The 17374-nt window shown below is 43.4% G+C and overlaps 1 protein-coding gene across 3 annotated transcripts in view; it reads left to right on the top strand.

Moving 5' to 3' along the window:
- Positions 1-3412: 3412 nt before the first annotated feature.
- The window catches only part of cpvl (carboxypeptidase vitellogenic like), a 94714-nt gene continuing 80752 nt past the window's right edge, over positions 3413-17374 (top strand). Inside the window, exon 1 of one of the 3 annotated variants that reach the window (XM_048557502.2) lies at positions 3413-3903. The gene's annotated coding sequence lies outside the window, so the exon portion shown is untranslated. Of the gene's footprint in view, positions 4002-17374 lie in introns of all 3 variants that reach the window. The other 2 variants (XM_048557482.2, XM_048557493.2) reach the window with 2 other exon arrangements.

The following is a 17374-nucleotide window of genomic DNA, read 5'->3' as shown; positions in this document are numbered from 1 at the left end:
GCTACCTATCCATGCAGATCTGCATTTGCTTTTCACAATTTCTGACAAGGTGAAAGCACAGAGTTTTGTCCTGTCAACTCATGCTAAGCACTTTGCAGGAATGGGTATGATATTCACGACTGTTGAATGTCATTCTTGTGGAGAAGGACGATGGGACCAGGAAGAGGATATTTAGTCCCTTGATTCTATTCCACCATTCATTGACCAGCAACTGACCTGTAAATATCTGCTTCCTCCACATCCCTTAGTACCTTGGGATAGTAAAAATCTGTGTCTCAGATTTAGAACTTACAATTAATCAGGCATCAACTGTTGAAAAGAATTCCAGTCTGCACATTTATTGCATGTAGAAGTGTTCCCCACTTACACTTTTGAAAAATCTGACTCTAATTTTTAGCTTATGTGTCTGGACTCAACTCGCTAGTTGTATATAATGTTAATACGTATGTTTCAAACATCAGACCATGCTATTGGCTTGAAATTTGGTCCCCTGAATCCATGTGGATAGCTCTTGCTATGTATTGACCCCAGGGCTAAATGGTCTCAATCCAGATTCCATTTCCCTCTCTACTTTAATATACACACGGGCAGCTCCCAAAGTATTTATTTTTACTTGGATTTTATTAAATACAGTTTATCCACAAATAGAGTACCTACTAATTTCTTGACTGTTTAAAATGCTGTAATTTCAAACTCTTGGCCACATCAACCAGTCATATTTTAATCCTTTCAAGTAGCTGAGAATGTTAGGAACTTCAGAATGGTTTTCACATGCTAGCTGTTTCTTGTAATAATGTGATACAGATTCTTAGACTTGCAGGTAACCATGTCAAAGGATTGGTGTGTGTCTGCCTTGGGGTCTTTGTCTAGCTACTCCAAAGCTGAATGTGGTTGACAGATAATCAAAAATCATTTCTGCAAAATGCTCATAGGCTAAGTTATAAACAACTCCAAGGGAAAATTCATAATTAATTCATCCCATCTACATTTTCAGGACCCTCACTAGAATATATTGATGCCAGATTGATATATTTCATTGAATTGCGTTCAGGTAATTCTTCCATTTCCCATTTCGCATTTAGCGGTGTGATACACCTTCTAGAGTAAGTGTAATTTCCTGTTAATTCCCATCTTATCTCATTAGCAGCTCTGGAAAAAACTTAACTGTTTGATACAAGATCTCATAGCTTTTCTTAGGGCAGAAATCAAACATTCTCATGAGATCCATTATTTTAGACTACATTTTATTTCCCTCAAAATGTTATACAATTTTATTTCAATAAAATATTACTCAAACTTCAAATAGCAGTATTGTTGAACTGATGAAGGGTCTAGGCCCGAAACATCAGCTTTTGTGCTCCTAAGATGCTGCTTGGCCTGCTGTGTTCATCCAGCTTCACACTTTGTTATCTTGGATTCTCCAGCATCCGCAGTTCCCATTATCTCTAATCAGTATTGTTGAACTGCCAGTTTTGTCGGTATTCAATTTTATTCCCTCCCCTTAGCATTCTGCATTAAATAAACACTCTTACCGAATCCTTGGAACGTTCTAAACTGTTTCTCGTCAGCTTTTTAAAATTAATATGTGATTAGCCCATAAACTGGAGATAAACTTTCCTTCTGAAGTGCTTGAAAACATAATTCATATCAATATATATTATCAATTCCAAACTCAGGAACAACAGCCTGATCAGTTGAACAACATGATGTTGAGATTATACTTGAGTTGATGGCACACACACACAGATGAATGGCAGAGCTAAGAGCCAGCTGGCCAATGATGGGTGATGGGGGTCTGTCAAAGTGCTGGAAGCTTGTGCTGCAGTACCATTCTTAAAGCTGTGTGTGATGCAGGCTTCATGCAGGCTATATGTGCAGGCAAGAAAGGAAATTCTACATGAGAGAGCACAGGAGCAGCTTCAGCACCATCAAAGTTTGCTCAATGGCTCGGTGATGCCTCCCTGGAGAAGTTCCCACAAGTATCAAGCCAAAGAAGGGATGCCCTGCTTCCAGAAGATGGGAAGAGCCACTGAGCCTAACCAAGAGGGCGTGGCTGGAAATGGCAGATATAATGAGCTGTCATGAGATAATTGCAAGAACCTGGATTGAATGCACACAGAGATTCAATGATGCATTGTGGCTTGGAAAGGTAGATTTGCGACTGGAAGATCAGCACAAATATTAAAGCACTTATGAGATATGATTGTAGACCAATGCACCGGGCAATAACAGACGGTAAATGTTTACAGTCCCCGACATGGAACTGGCCAAGGTCAATCTTAAGCAGATTGTTATGGCCATGTGCTCCCTGGAGCTAAAACAAGTAGTAGATCAGGACGCTCTGAACAAATGCATGCTGGTTGGTTGGGGAGGCAGTGGCATATTGGTAATGTCACTAGACTAGTAATCCAGGATCCCAGGCAAATGTTCTGTGGGCAAAGGTTCAAACCCCACTGTGGCAGTTGCTGAAATTTGATTTCAATTTAAAAAAACATTCTGATGGTGTCTATATAACCATTGGCAATTATTCTTTTGAAAACAAAACCATCTGGTTCGCTAATGTCTTTTAGGGAAGGAAATCTGCCATAGTTACCTCGTCTAACTGACATGTGACTCCAGACCCATATCACAGGATTGACTCTGAACTGCCCATTGGCCAGTAAGGGCTGGTGAATGACGTCACGTCAGCTTTCTTGAACCTCTGATGCTGCCTGGCCTGCTGTGTTCTTCCAGCTCCACATTTTCTTGTCTCTGGCGTTGACTATCTGCTTTGGGGTACAGCAGCCATCACTGTCCTCTTGTCAGATTCCTCTTTGATCTATTTAACCTAAAGGTGACTTCTGGCTCAATTGGTACTATTTCGCCTCCACAATATTACATCTATATCCGACTGGCACTGCAGTACCTGCTTGTATATAACGGCTAATGCTAATTTTCCATCAGGAGGTACACTTTCATATTACTCTTGATGACATTCCTGCACCTGTTACAAAGACCAGAACTAGAACTCAAACTGAAACTAGAACTAATGATGAAAGACTTGGAACTGAAAATGAGAGGTTGCTGAAAAAACACCATCTCATAAATCCCTAATTTTCAAAGGCATCACCACATTCTGTTGACCAATTTTGATGTAACTTGTTAGAAGAGTTCAAGTCATGAGCATGAATGATCCCACAAAACTCTGTTGGTAACGCTGGTTACCTCCAAATCAATGAAACACTAGAACCCAATATACTGTTTAGTCCCTAGTTTTCTTTTATGCCTTGGCTAAGGAGGAGGCTGTGATCTTGCAACCAGACTGAAACAGTTCATTGAATCATAGACTGAAACACACAGTCCATTCAGCCCCTCGTCCCTGTTTGGAATAATCTGGTGATTTGTTTCATTCCTGTTGTTGGAAACTTGCCGGGCGCACATTGACTGCTGCGACTGGGCCTCAAACATTCTTCATTGCCTATGGAACGCTTAGGACTACCTTAGATTGTAGCTGAAAGGTGCTACATAAATGCAAACGTACGTGCTTTCTCGTTCTTAGCTTTCCTCTCTTCCCCAAGTTTGTCCACTTGGTTTACAATATTCACTCACTTTTAAATGAAAACCTTCTCAAAACCTATGTCTGTGGTCGAGCCTTGAATTTCTGCTTTTGCAGTTCCCCATTTTACATCAGTGCGACGTGCTTTGGGGAGGTTGAAGGCGTTACATCAACGCAAACAGTTTTTGCCGTTGTCTGAACCCGATGTGGTAGGAGGAAGCGGGGGTTTCGACCTTGCAGCCATCGTGTGTGTGAGTGAAGAGCTGAGCCCCGCTCTTTAGGTCTCTATTTCCCTGCCCGGGACACAGAAAGCAGGGACAGACTGAAGAGGAAGCTCTGTGTCGAAAGCTGTCCCTCCTGCAGTCCGGGTGAGTTTGGTGTCGTTCCCGAGGAAGTCTCTGTCTGTCTGCTGGGAGGTGGTCGTTTTATCCGATCCTGATTTAAAGGGACGGGAACCGGTTATACCGTGAGCTGCCAAGCCTATTCTCCTTCTCAATGTTGTCGGTGCTTCTCTCTTATTTCTCTGCTCAGCCCCGCTCAATGCTCGGGCGATCCCTTATCCTTGCCTTTTAAACACAGGCCCAGAATATTTGGCAGGTCAATGGGACTTTGTGAATGCAAAGACTGCTCCTGCATGGACAAATTTCTATGTCTCTTCCACCCACGCCCCGAGAATTTGGCCTGGAGTCAGCCAAACATGTATGTTTTGAGGAAACGTCTCCCTGGAAAGTGAGATGGTGCAGGATATATGTGGATTAGCACTTATTGGGACAGCGTTTGTGAACGGGGTGGGGGGTCTTAAAAATTCCATACTGCATTCAACTAGCACCGGACGCTCGTAGCCGATCACGGGCGGCCTAATGTTTAGTTTGAAACGTAGCGAGTGTCGTGAAGCAGCGAGCTGGGGTTAAATTTGTGAAAGTGCAGTTCCCATGCCCGTAATGTGATGTGATGGCCAAAATCCAGCATTTCTATTACTGCTTGGTAATCAGAGAGGGTACAACCCCGTTTTATTATCTAATGCTGGGATTCTTGGGAAGGAGGTCCATGAGCAGCTCCATTTCAAAGCATTGCCTTTCATTCTCAAGGGTAGCATCACCAAATCGAATTGCAAAGTTTCACAAAATGCTGCCGCTAGATCATGTGATATGGTGCGTATCATTTAATCATGTGACATTTAGCCACGGTTAGCCGGAAGTTTGGGATTTCGTGGTAAAATTGTAGTGTCTCTATGTCTGATCTAGGAGGCTAGGGTTCAAGCCCCACCTGCTCCAGAGGTGTGTAGTTTCGTTTCCGAACAGGCTGATCAGAAAATATCTGCAAACACTTGAAAATATTACAATCTACCAACACCAATATCTCAGTATTACCAAGTGCAAAATAGTGCCTTTCGTTTTATAGAATTAAAAGCCTTCAGGGATATCAAATGGCAGTCACTGATAAACCCAAAGGAAGGATGCAAAATAATAGAAATTTTAAAAATAAGTAGTATTGAAATAAAAATGTGATGTTTCTCCCATTCTCTTATAATGCACCTGATGTAGATGTGTTCTTCAAAACTCTGTTGCCTAGCCCACAAGTCCCATTCACCAAACACCCAAATCACACTGCTCCAATCTGGCAACATCTCAGTGTGAAGGTTCTCATTCTTGTTTTCAAATGAACTCCCTTTCTATCTCTGTACCTGCTTGAGCTGCAGAAACCCATAATGCAAGGATGGATAATAAAATGTGAGGCTGGATGAACACAGCAGGCCCAGCAGCATCTCAGGAGCACAAAAGCTGATGTTTTGGGCCTAGACCCTTCGTCAGCTCTCTGATGAAGGGTCTAGGCCCGAAACGTCAGCTTTTGTGCTCCTGAGCTGCTGCTGGGCCTGCTGTGTTCATCCAGCCTCACATTTTATTATCTTGGATTCTCCAGCATTTGCAGTTCCCATTATCACTGATGCAAGGATGGATGTTATGCAGCTCCTATACTCTAAGCTGAATTCCCAATTAAAACTTTCCACATTGCTCCCTGTCTTTCTTTAAGTTGCTTCTTTCAATTTACTTGCTTGTCTAAGTTTTGGTCACTTGTGGCAACAAACAACTTCTTCCATAGCTTGTTATGAAGTTTCGTTTCAAAATGCACCCATGGAACAAGTAGGATAGTTTTATACTTTCAAGTACTACAATGTTAATGAGCATAAAGTTACATCACCAACATGATGTCTACATACTTTAAAACAATAATTCTTCTATTTACATTTAATCCCTATTTATGTCCAATATTCCAATTTTGAATTTATGTCCTGTGATAGCATTGGTGCAGTCAGCCGCACCCTCACTCTGAGTCATGGGCTTCCAGTGTGAAAATCCATTCTATGTCTTGAACAAATCAAGTACTGCTGTTCCTGTGCAGTACTGAAGGTGTGCTGCACTGTTGGAGGTGTTGTCTTTCAGATGAGGCATGAGATCAAGGCCTCACTTTGCCTCTCAAGAGGATAGAAATGATTCCTTGGTGCTTATTTGAGAGGGAGTAGCAGAACTATCCCTGGAGTCCTGGCTAATGTTTATCCCTCAATCGAAGTCGCTTGACCAGAATGTCCAGTCATTATAACATTACTGTTTGTGGCTATTTGCTGTCCGCAAATTGGCTGCAGCATTTCCTATGTTACATTAGTGACTACATAAGGGGAGACGATGGTGTCGTGGTCATATTAACTGGAATAGTAATCCCGATACTTAGGCTGATGCTCTTGGCATGTTGATTTGCATTCACCATGGTAGATGATGGACTTTTCAGGGGGCTAGTGGGGCAGTGGTCGTGACCTTACCTCACAGTTTCTTTAAATATATAAAAATGGAGAGAGAAGGCCAAGTGAAATTAGGCCCTTAGAGGTTCAGGCAGGGGAAATAATAATGAGGAACGAGAAAATGGCAGAGGACTTGGAAAAAAAAACTGCTTTAATCTTCACATTGGAAAATACTAATAGCATTCCAAAATTGTTAAATATTCAAGGGGCAAGAGGAAGAGAGGAAATAACACCATCAACTATCACTAGGGGGGAAAAAGTGCTAGGGAAACTAACGGAGCTGAAAACTAATGCTTCTGTTGGACCTGATATGATGCATCCCAGGATATTAAAGGGAGCAGTTATAGAGAGAGTGCATGCACTGGTAGTAATCTTCCAGTAATCCTCAGGTTCCTGAAAAATCCCAAAGGACTGGAAAATTGTTAATAGAATACCTTACTTAAGAAGGGAAAGAGACATAAAAGCAAAAGGCAGGGAAGTGGAGTTGAGGATTATCAGATCAGCCATGATCTCCTTGAATGGCAGAGCAGATTCAGTGGACTGAATGGCCTACTTCTGCTTCATCGTGTTGTGGTCACTGGTTTAGGAAGCTCTGGTTCAAGTCCCACCTGTCCTGCCCTGTCATAACACATTAGAACAGGTTGATTAAAATGTTATTGGTGACTGTAGAAGTACTTAATTGGAAGTAAAACGCATTGGGACATCTGGTGGTCATGAAAGGCATTGTATCAAATGCAAATCTTTCTTGCTTTTCCATAATCCCACACACCTCAAAAGCAAAATACAAACTAAATCACATTTCCCTTGAAGTTTAGTTTTCTTGAAATATATTTCTCAAGGATGTTAAGATTTATTGAGTCTCTTAGTAAAGACTAGCCCTTCAATTTTCAGTTCTTTCCAGTTAATTCTAATTTAAATGTGTTAAATTAGTCTCTAGATTACTTTTAGCTTTCTGTTGTACATTTCGAAATCTGCAGCAGCACCTTCCATCATTAACACAGTCTCATTAGAAATGAAAGAAGCTGCATCCTTGGTGCCAAACAATCAGCAGGGTACATGGAATGCTGCTTGGTCACTGGCCAAGGCTGTTTGGTATGAGCTAAAAGCAAAAGGTGCATTCCTCCATTAGCTTGTCAGCAGCTGTGTGAAGGAGACCAATCCCGCATTCTCAGGGGCTGGCAATTTTATGTCTCTTGTTGGAGAAATTCAATTCTTTTAAAAACTACGTTTTGATTAACTGATTATGAAATAAACATTTGAGGGAGCCTGCTCTGAATTCAAGATAAGCAGTAACAGAGGAATAACTGTGTTGGTAGCATGGCTTATGATGGGTGAACACTTATACATTTACCTATAAAAAGCTGAGACCATTTTATTAGTAAAACAGCTGTTTTAAATCTTGTTTAAATACTTGATAGCATTTTCTTAGAATTGCAAATGCCACAGAATCTTGCCTCCATGTCACATTAATTGTACCATGAATGGTGCTTGGTAGTACAGTTAAAACCTGGCTATACAAAGGCCCCATAGACTAGGCAGAGCTAAACATGAATATCAAAGGGTCTAGGCCTGAAACGTCAGCTTTCCTGCTCCTCCAATGCTGCTTGGCCTGCTGTGTTCATCCAGCTCTAAACCTGGTTATCTCATGAATGTTGAGTGTTGGATTAAACGAAAAGGGTATTAGTAACAAAAACAGAAATTGCTTGAGAAGCTCAGCATCAGTGAAGAAAATAATCAGAGTGTAACGTTTCAGGCCCGGTGACCATTCCCTGGAACTGATGTTAGCCGGGAAAATGTTGGTTTATATGCAAAAAATAGGGAGGGGGATGGGGGAGAGAGTAAACAATAGGATAAAGGATAGAGCCTGAAGAGAGATAAGAGCAGTTGGATAGACAAAGGAGTTGATAATGATCAGGCTGAGAGAGTGAATTATTGTTAATGGGAACTGTTAGTGACTAATAACAGGGCGTGTGGAATGGCAGGCTATGTGATGACAAAGCCTGGTGTGTGGGGTAGGAAGAGGAGAGTTTAGGCCCTAAAATTATTGAATTCTGTATTGAACCCAGAGGGCTGCAGGGTCCCCTTGCCAAAAATGAGTTGTTCTTCTGGCTTGCATTGAACTTGGCTGGAACACTGCAGGAAGCTGGAGACAGAGATGTTGGCCAAGGAACAAGGTGATGTGTTAAAGAGGCAGGCAACAGGTAGCTCAGAGTCTTTCTTGAGAGCAGAACATAGATGTTCTGTGAACTTGTCACCCAGTCTATACTTCCTTTCCCCAATGTAGAGGAGATGACATTGTGAGCAGCAAATGCAGTAGACTGCAGTCTACAAAATCATGAGAGGTATAGACAGGGTGGATAGCAAGAAGCTTTTTCTCCCGAGTGGGGGACTCAATTACTAGGAGTCATGATTTCAAGGTGAGTGGGGAAAAGTTTAAGGGAGATATGTGTAGAAAGTTCTTTAGGCAGAGGGTGGTGGGTGGCTGGAATGTGTTGCCAGCGGAGGTGGTAGAGGTGGGCACGATGGCATCATTTAAGATGTATCGAAACAGCTACATGAATGGGCAGGGAACAGAGGGATAAAGGTCCTTGGAAGATAGACAACAGGTTTAGAGAGAGGATCTGGATCGTCACAGGCTTGGAGGGCCGAAGGGCCTCTTCCTGTGCTGTAATTTTCTTTGTTCTAGACTAAATTTTGTAAAGTGCAGGTGGAGTGCTGCTTCACCTGGAGGATGTACTTAGGCCCTCGGTTAGTCAGGAGGGAGGAGGTAAATAGGCAGGTGTTACACCTTCGTTGGTTGCAGGGGAAGGTGGTCTGGGGCTGTGGGGTGTGTTGGGGGAGAAGGAAGAGTGGACCAGGATGTCCTGGTGGGAACAGTCCTTGCAGAAGGTGGACAAAGGAGGGGAGGGGAGGGGAATATTTGTCTGGTGGTGATGGCATCTTGCTGGAGCTAGTGGGAATGGTGTCTGCTGGTCTTCTGGATGTGGATGTCGGTGGCATAGTAAGTAAGGACAAGGGAAACCCTATCGCTGTTGCGAGCGGGAAGAGAGTGGGTGAGGGCGGAGATGTGGGAGGTGGGTTGGATCCAGTTGAGGCCCTGTCAATAACGGTGCTGGGGAATCCTCGCTTGAGGATGAAGGTGGACATTTCAGAGGCTCCCTTGCCAATGTTAGCCTCATCTGAATATATGCTACGGAGATGGAGGAACTGAGAGAATGGGCTGGAGTCTTTACAGTAAGCAGGGTGTGAAGCTGTGTTTGTGTGAGGATAAACTTGACTTGTATTGTCCAGGTAGCTGTGGGAGTCAGTGGGTTTTTACTGGCTATTAGTGGCCAGTCTATCCCCAGAAATGGAAACAGATATCGAGGAAGGGAAGAGAGAAGTCAGAAGTAGACTAGGTGAGTGTGAGGGCGGTGTGGAAATTGGAGGCAAAATCAATGAACTTTTCCAATTCTGAACATGAGAGGGAAGCAGCACTGATTACATCATTAATATATTGGAAAAAGAGTTGTTGGTGGAGGCTGGAATAGGACTGGAACAAGGAATGTTCCAAGTACCCCATAAAGAGACAGGGTTAACTGGGGCCCACGCGGGTACTCATGGCTGCCCCATAGACTGGACAATAATGAGATGATTTGAAAGAGAAGTTGTTGAGGGTGAGGATGAACTCAGCCAAGCAAAGGAGTGTGCTGGTGGTTCAGATCTTTGCTCCAGGAAGAAGCAAAGAGCACTAAGACCCTCCTGGTGGGGAATGGATGTATAAAGGGATTGCGTATCCACGGTAAAGAAGAGGCAACTGAAGCCTGCAAACTGGAAGTTTTGAAACTGGTATAAAGCATTTGAGGAATCACGGATGTACATGGGCAGGGATTGGACCGGGGAGAGAAAACTGAGTCAACGTAGGAAGAGATGAGTTCTGTTGGGCAGGAGCAGGCTGAAACAATGGGTCTGCCCGTACAGTCATGTTTGTGGATTTTTCAAAGGAGGTAGAAGCAAGAACAGCGGGGCTGGGGGACTATCAGCTTGGATGCAGTTGAGGGGAGATAACCAGATGTAATGAGGCCAGTTCCTGTGGTTGATACAATGGCCTGATGTGTCATGGTCAGGTCATGGTCCAGGGGAAGGTAGGAGGAGATAACTGAGAGCTGGCACTCAGCCTCTGCGATGTAGAGGCCAGTACGCCAGACTACAACAGCACCACCCTTATCGGCAGGCTTCATAACAGTCAGGGTTAGAACATAATAACACAAGAACTAGGAGCAGGAGTAGGCTGTTTGGCCCTTCGAGCCTGCTCCGTCATTCAATAAGATCATGGCTGATCTTTTCATGGACTCAGATCCACTTAACTGTGTTCTCACCGTATCCCTTAATTCCTTAATTGTTCAAAAAAATATCTACCTTAGCTTTAAAAAGTTTACTGAAGTAGCATCAACTACTTCACTGGGCAAGGAATTCTATAGATTAACAACCCTCTGGGTGAAAAGTTCCTTCTCAGTTCAGTCCTAAATCTGCTCCCTCTAATGTTGAGGCTATGCCCTCTTGTCCTAACTTCACCTGCCAATGGGAACATCCTCTCTACTTCTATCTTATCTATTCCCTTCATAATTTTATATGTTTCTTTAAGATCGCCCCTCTATCTTCTGAATTCCAATGAATATAATCCCAGTCTACTCAGTCACTCCTCATGGGCCAACCCCCTCAATTCCCTTAGATCTAGGCGCATGGAGTGCAGTCAGTTCAGAGGGAGATAGGTTGAATTTGGTGGGGGGAGGCAGGCGTCGAGAAATTGAAGTGGCCAATATCATGTCGACTGTTCTCGATGAACAGATCGAGTGCAGGTAAAAGGCCTGAAGGAGAGGTCCAGGTGGAGGGTAGGTGTTGGAACTGAGTGAAGGGGTTTGTGGGACGGGGAGAGGACTCCTGTCAGTGTTTAACGGCCTTAGTAGTTTTGTACAAAATGGTTGGCTTTTTGAGATTGTCACTCATTCCAAACTTGGCTTGTATTGGAGTTATTAGAACGATGCATACTTGTGATCTTGTTTGTTTAGCTTGCAGTGCAGAAGGTGCCAATAATACAATTCAACCTTTTTGAAGATTGTGCACATTCTAATCTGATACTACAACTTTAACTGCTAAACCCAGTACGATTGATGTTACAATTGAAGTCTTTCTCCTGAGCGAAGGTCTCGTGTATTCTTTTTATTCAGTTACCGCTGAAATACATTGGAAAATCAACAGTGTTTTTATTTGTGATAATGGGAACTGCAGATGCTGGAGAATCCAAGACAACAAAATGTGAGGCTGGATGAACACAGCAGGCCCAGCAGCACCCCAGGAGCACAAAAGCGGACGTTTCGGGCCTAGACCCTTCATCGGAGAGGGGGATGGGGTGAGGGTTCTGGAATAAATAGGGAGAGAGGGGGAGGCGGACCGAAGATGGAGAGAAAAGAAGATAGGTGGAGAGGAGAGTATGTGTGGGGAGGTAGGGAGGGGATAGGTCAGTCCAGGGAAGACGGACAGGTCAAGGAGGTGGGATGAGGTTAGTAGGTAGGAGATGGAGGTGTGGCTTGGGGTGGGAGGAAGGGATGGGTGAGAGGAAGAACAGGTTAGGGAGGCAGAGACAGGTTGGACTAGTTTTGGGATGCAGTGGGTGGGGGGGAAGAGCTGGGCTGGTTGTGTGATGCAGTGGGGGGAGGGGACGAACTGGGCTGGTTTTGGGATGCGGTGGGGGAAGGGGAGATTTTGAAGCTGGTGAAGTCCACATTGATACCATTGGGCTGCAGGGTTCCCAATGTTTTTATTTTATTTGTATCAATGCAAGTAACAATCACTCCTTAGGATGACTAAACAAATTGCTGTTGTTTGGGACCACTAATCTTGTTTCAGATTTCTTGTGGAAATGTTTAGATTTTTTCATTCATGCACAGAATGTAGGCAGCGCTGGCTCGGCCTGTATTTATTGCCTATCTTGACTGGAGCAGGAGCAGGTGGTAGTGAGTTGCCTTCTTAAATTGCTGCACTCCCGTCTAGTGTACCTATAATCACAGTGCTATTAGGAAGGAAGTTCCAGGATTTTGACCTAATGACTGCAAAGGAATGGCAATACAGTGACAAGTCAGGGTGGTGGAGAAATTGAAGTGAGTGATGTTTCCATGTATTTGCTGCCCTTTTCAGTCTAGGTTGTTGAGACTGTTTGAAAGTTGTTATCACAGAAGACTCAGTATGTTGTTGCAGCGCATCTTGTAGATGGTACATGCTGCCAGTACTGTGACAGTGGTGAAGTTGTAAATCTTGACCCCCGGTGGGGTCTCTCGATTCCGTGCTCAGTCAATGGATACTCGCGATCGGTCTGGCTGTTTAAGACTTGACTCTTTATTTCTTCAATCGGCTAGGTACGGATCATCCAGAAAACACAGGAGTTGAGCACTTCCATATTCCTCGGAGGAGCTGCACACACAACTTAATACAAAGACATTTTTATACTTTTCATAAAGCAGGGTACATGGCGTGATTGCATAGTGTATCCAAACAATTACCAATCAATACATGATATTGCTTCATTGACAGTTACAAGTATTAACTGGTAAACAACTTATTTCACAATGCTTAGGTTACTTTTTGTCTCACCATACAGTGCCATAACATTTGCTACTGAAGGTCAGCTAGAATGGTTAGTACAGCATTATCTTATCACTACTGCGTTATTTATGCAGCTCTAGCAAAACTCAGAGTTCCCAGGCTAAAAGAGCAGCTCTAGCAGAATTTACAGTTCCCAGGCTAGAAGCCATTTTGTTGCTAACTTGCACCGAGAAGCCATCTTGTGCCTGTATCCAAGTTTCTGATTCTCAAAGTGAGTGAATGTTGAAGGCATTAGTAGGATGCCAGTCAAGCAGGCTGCTTTGTTCTGAATGGTGTTTAGTTTCTTAAATGTTGTTGGAAATGGACTCATCCGGACAAGTGGAGAGAGTTTCATGATACCCCTGACTTGTAACTCGTAGATGGGTGGACAGACTTTGAAAAGTCAGGAATCATGTTACGTACATTGAATTCCCAGCCTCTGACCTGCTCTTATAGCCACTTAAATAGCTAGTCAATTTCAGTTTCTGGTCGATGTTAAATAATTGAAATATTTGTTGATATTGAAGCCATCGAATGTCAAAGGGCAATGGTTAGATTGACACTTGTTGGAAATGGTCATTGTCTGGCACTTCAGTGGTGTGACTGTTATTGCCACCTATCAATCCAAACCAAAATATTGTCTAGGTCTTGCTACATGTGTGCAAGAATTGCTTCAGTGTCTGTGGAGTTTCAAATGATGCTGAACGTTGTGCAAACATCAGCTGCATAAAAAGCGCAGTAATGATAACATAATGCAGTATGAGGAAATCCTGCAGAGATGTCTGAAGTCGAAATAATTGACCTCCATAACTGCAACCGTCTTCCTTTGTAGTTACTCCAAACAAAGGAATTTGACTCCAGTTCTGCTGTGTCTCCTTGCTGGAACACTTGGTCAAATGCTCCTTGAGCATTAAGGGCAGTCACCCTCACCTTGCCTGTGTTTTTTTTTAATGTTTGAACCAAGGCTGTAATAAAGTCAGAAAGTGAATCACCCTTGAACCCAAATTGAGTGTCAGTGAGCAGTTAAGTGTCACTTGATAATGCTGTTAATAACACCTTCCATCACTTTGATTGAGAATAGACTGATGGGGTGGCAATTGGTTATGTTGGATTTGACCCTGCTCTTGTTGACTAGACGTACCTGAATAATTTCCCACATTGTTGGATAATGACAGTGCTGTATCTGTGCTGCAACAACTTGGCCAGGGATGAGCTAGCTATGGAGCACAAGTCTTCAATTCTGTTGCTGGAATGTTGTCAGGCCCCTGAGCCTTTAGCAGTGTCCTTTACCTTAAGCCATTACTTGCTACCACATGGAGGAATCAAATAGGCTGAAGTCTGACGCTCCAGTGTTGATGGAACCTTGGGAGGAGTCCGAGGTGGATCGGGATTCGGCATTTCTGGTTGAAGCCGCTTGCAGATGCTTCAGCCATGCCCCTTGCAGACATGCTGGGCTCCCCCATCATTGGCTATCTTTGTGAAGACTTCTCCAGTTGTTTGGTTGTAAATTTGAGGCACTAAGTTCCGTCTAAGCCATGTGGCCGTGCAGTCGCTCGGAGGTTCCACTGGCAAGACAACACATTGGCTTCCAGTTCTGAAGCTGTCATCATGCACAGACCTTGGATGTTTGTACATTAGGAAAGATTATTACAGGGAACATAGTTCATGACTGAATGCGACAAGACTGCAGACCTTGGATCTGATCCATTAGTTGTGGGATCACTTAGCTCTATCCATCACTTGCTGCTTGAGCTGTTTGGCCTACTCTATGTGCCAGTGGTTGCTTCTGGCATTTGCTCTCCTGAACGTTACACTGAATCAAGTCAAGGGCAGCAGATCCCTACATAAGTCACATTATGGAACTTAACTTTGGCATGTTAAAATAATGCATGTGCATCCTTTCCACAGTTTGTGGAGAGCCTTGCTTTACATTCCTTACTTGGTCAGAAGTTTTTAGGTGAGTAAATTCATATCTTGGTAGGAATTGCCACGTAGTTGGCAATTAGTTAAACATTTTGAAAGTCCTGAACTTAAAAGTTGATTACTGTGTTTGTTTCTTTTTCTTGACTTACTACTTCAAAACAAAAACATTGAAGTATATTTCATTATAATTTCTACCCTTGTTTTTACTTTCTGTCACTGTTTTGCTGACTGTACTATTTTTTGATATCAAGTTGGGGAGAACAGTTACTGAGCAGACCTGCTGGGGATGCAGCGGAGGTCTCTCGACAATCGGTGTGGTACATATTTGCTGAGCAGTGGGTTTCTTGTGACTGTTTAATTTTAAACCAGATTATTGTCATTCCCTTTCCCAGTTTCCTGACTAGTCACTGAGTGTAGGTGTGATGACAGTCCATGGTTGTTATTTCAAGGATTTCTATTTAAAGCAAGCCCACTTGCCTGGAGAATCTGACCCTGCAGGCAACTGATGTATTTTTGTTTGGGTCCCTGACCAATGACCTGTACATGCAGCTCACAACTTTAAACAGGATGAAGGGAACCCTTGCCTTGTATGTTCAATAGTGCCCAGCTCCTGCCTTGCAGGAAGATTGGGGCAGCCGTGAGGGGGAAGATGGTGAAATTTAAAATGGACATGAGAACTTTGCTCAAGTCACTCCCTTACTTGTCCTTTGCCTCAGCTACCGCACCCTTTTTCCCCCACCCCCACAAACCAAATCTCTTGATCACAACCCCAACTGGCTGCTACTTGCATAGCTTCAGCCAGCTCAGTGACGGGTCTGCTCCTGCACAGGCATGCGTAGGGTGGGACAATATTTGATGGATCCATTGTGGCTTCTTAAAACCTGGCGGCTATTTGCACAGATATCTCTGATGTCAGAAAGTGTGATATGCCAGTAAGTCTGCTGGAGCTAGGGTCCAGCATCACTCAAGGGAAATAGCAAATGTAGAATGAAAAGAGGGTTTTCAGGGTGATTGTTACAATGTGACTGGCCTATCTAGTTAAAAATGTTTAAGAACATTTATATATATAAATCTTATACCCAATCTGTTATATTGTGCCATGCTTACTAAATAGACATTCACCTTGAGGGAAAATATGATCATAGTGACAAGCGAGCAAAGGGTTTGGATATGGTGAAGGAATTTCTAATCATTGGAATTAATTTATGTTGTGGTGATGTCATGGGCTCAACACTATCTTGTCAGGACTCATACATTCAACAGTCTGGGAACTATGTCTGGATGAGGCTTTTTTGACATGTGCTGAGCGGCTGCAGATATTGTGGGCACATCAGACTCTTTGTCCACCTCAGAGTTACCTTTAACATTTCATCCTGCTGCAGCTTTGATCTTATTTACAGAGTAATATCATGCAGGGATACCAACTGATGATTACCATTTTTGGATTCCCTGGCTGGTGCCTTTTGAATTGCATTCCCAATCTGTCTATGTTCCTGAATCACAACTTCAACCCAATGACTGGAATTGCCCTTCGCAGTGGGAGGAGAATGATAAAGAAACACTGCTGAAGGCACATGGATGGTACAGCTTGCACTTCATTGCAAATACAAGCTTGCATTCGTAAATGTATTGCTGTGTAATATTGTCGCCTGTTTAATTGTGTGTCATTGTAAACTGCAGCTACAAGTTTGCAGGCTACCTCTCCTTAACGCTATACCTCGTAAGAACCTTATTTAGGAGAGTGTTCCTCTTTCCTTAAGACACATCATCATGTAACACCATCTCAGTGTTCAATCTGGGTGTGTCACATGTGGGAAGGCCTTCAAACTATTGAAAACTATTCACTTCTTTTCAACAACAGCAAAAGCGAAGAAACAACAAAAAGCTGCATTTCCGTCTGGGAATCAACAAGTGCAGGTTGTTTGCCTTTTCAGCAACAATGAATTTACAGCTAACAGATGATCACTGAACCCAACTCACACTGATGGGAAGAGATAGCAGGAACTGCAGATGCTGGAGAATCCGAGATAACAAGGTGTAGAGCTGGATGAACACAGCAGACCAAGCAGCATCTTAGGAGCAGGAAAGCTGACATTTCGGGCCTAGATCCTTCATCTGATGAAGGGTCTAGGCCCGAAACGTCAGCTTTCCTGCTCCTAAGATGCTGCTTGGCCTTATGTGTTCATCCAGCTCTACACCTCGTTATCTCACATTGATGGGTAGTTGTGCCTGACACTGTTGTGCTATGTAATGTTGAATGTGGCATTCCTTCTCCTCATTGTCCTCAATCATTATCCTTAATCTTCCTCCTCTGAAGACTGCTGCCACTTCCCCAACACTTTGCCTGCTTCAGTTGTGCAGACCACAGAATGCTAGGTTTGTGTGGCATTGAATGGGTTGCAATATATCTATGCTTGGCCTCGTTCAGGGGGTTGCCTATCAGCCAGTAACCATCATTGTAAAACATCCCGACCATGAAATGAAGCAGGCACGTGGGAGTTCGG

The sequence above is a fragment of the Stegostoma tigrinum genome, chromosome 2 (genome assembly GCF_030684315.1).
Source record: "Stegostoma tigrinum isolate sSteTig4 chromosome 2, sSteTig4.hap1, whole genome shotgun sequence".
NCBI classification, from domain to species: Eukaryota; Metazoa; Chordata; class Chondrichthyes; order Orectolobiformes; family Stegostomatidae; genus Stegostoma; species Stegostoma tigrinum.
This window is presented reverse-complemented; position numbering and strand designations above follow the sequence as displayed.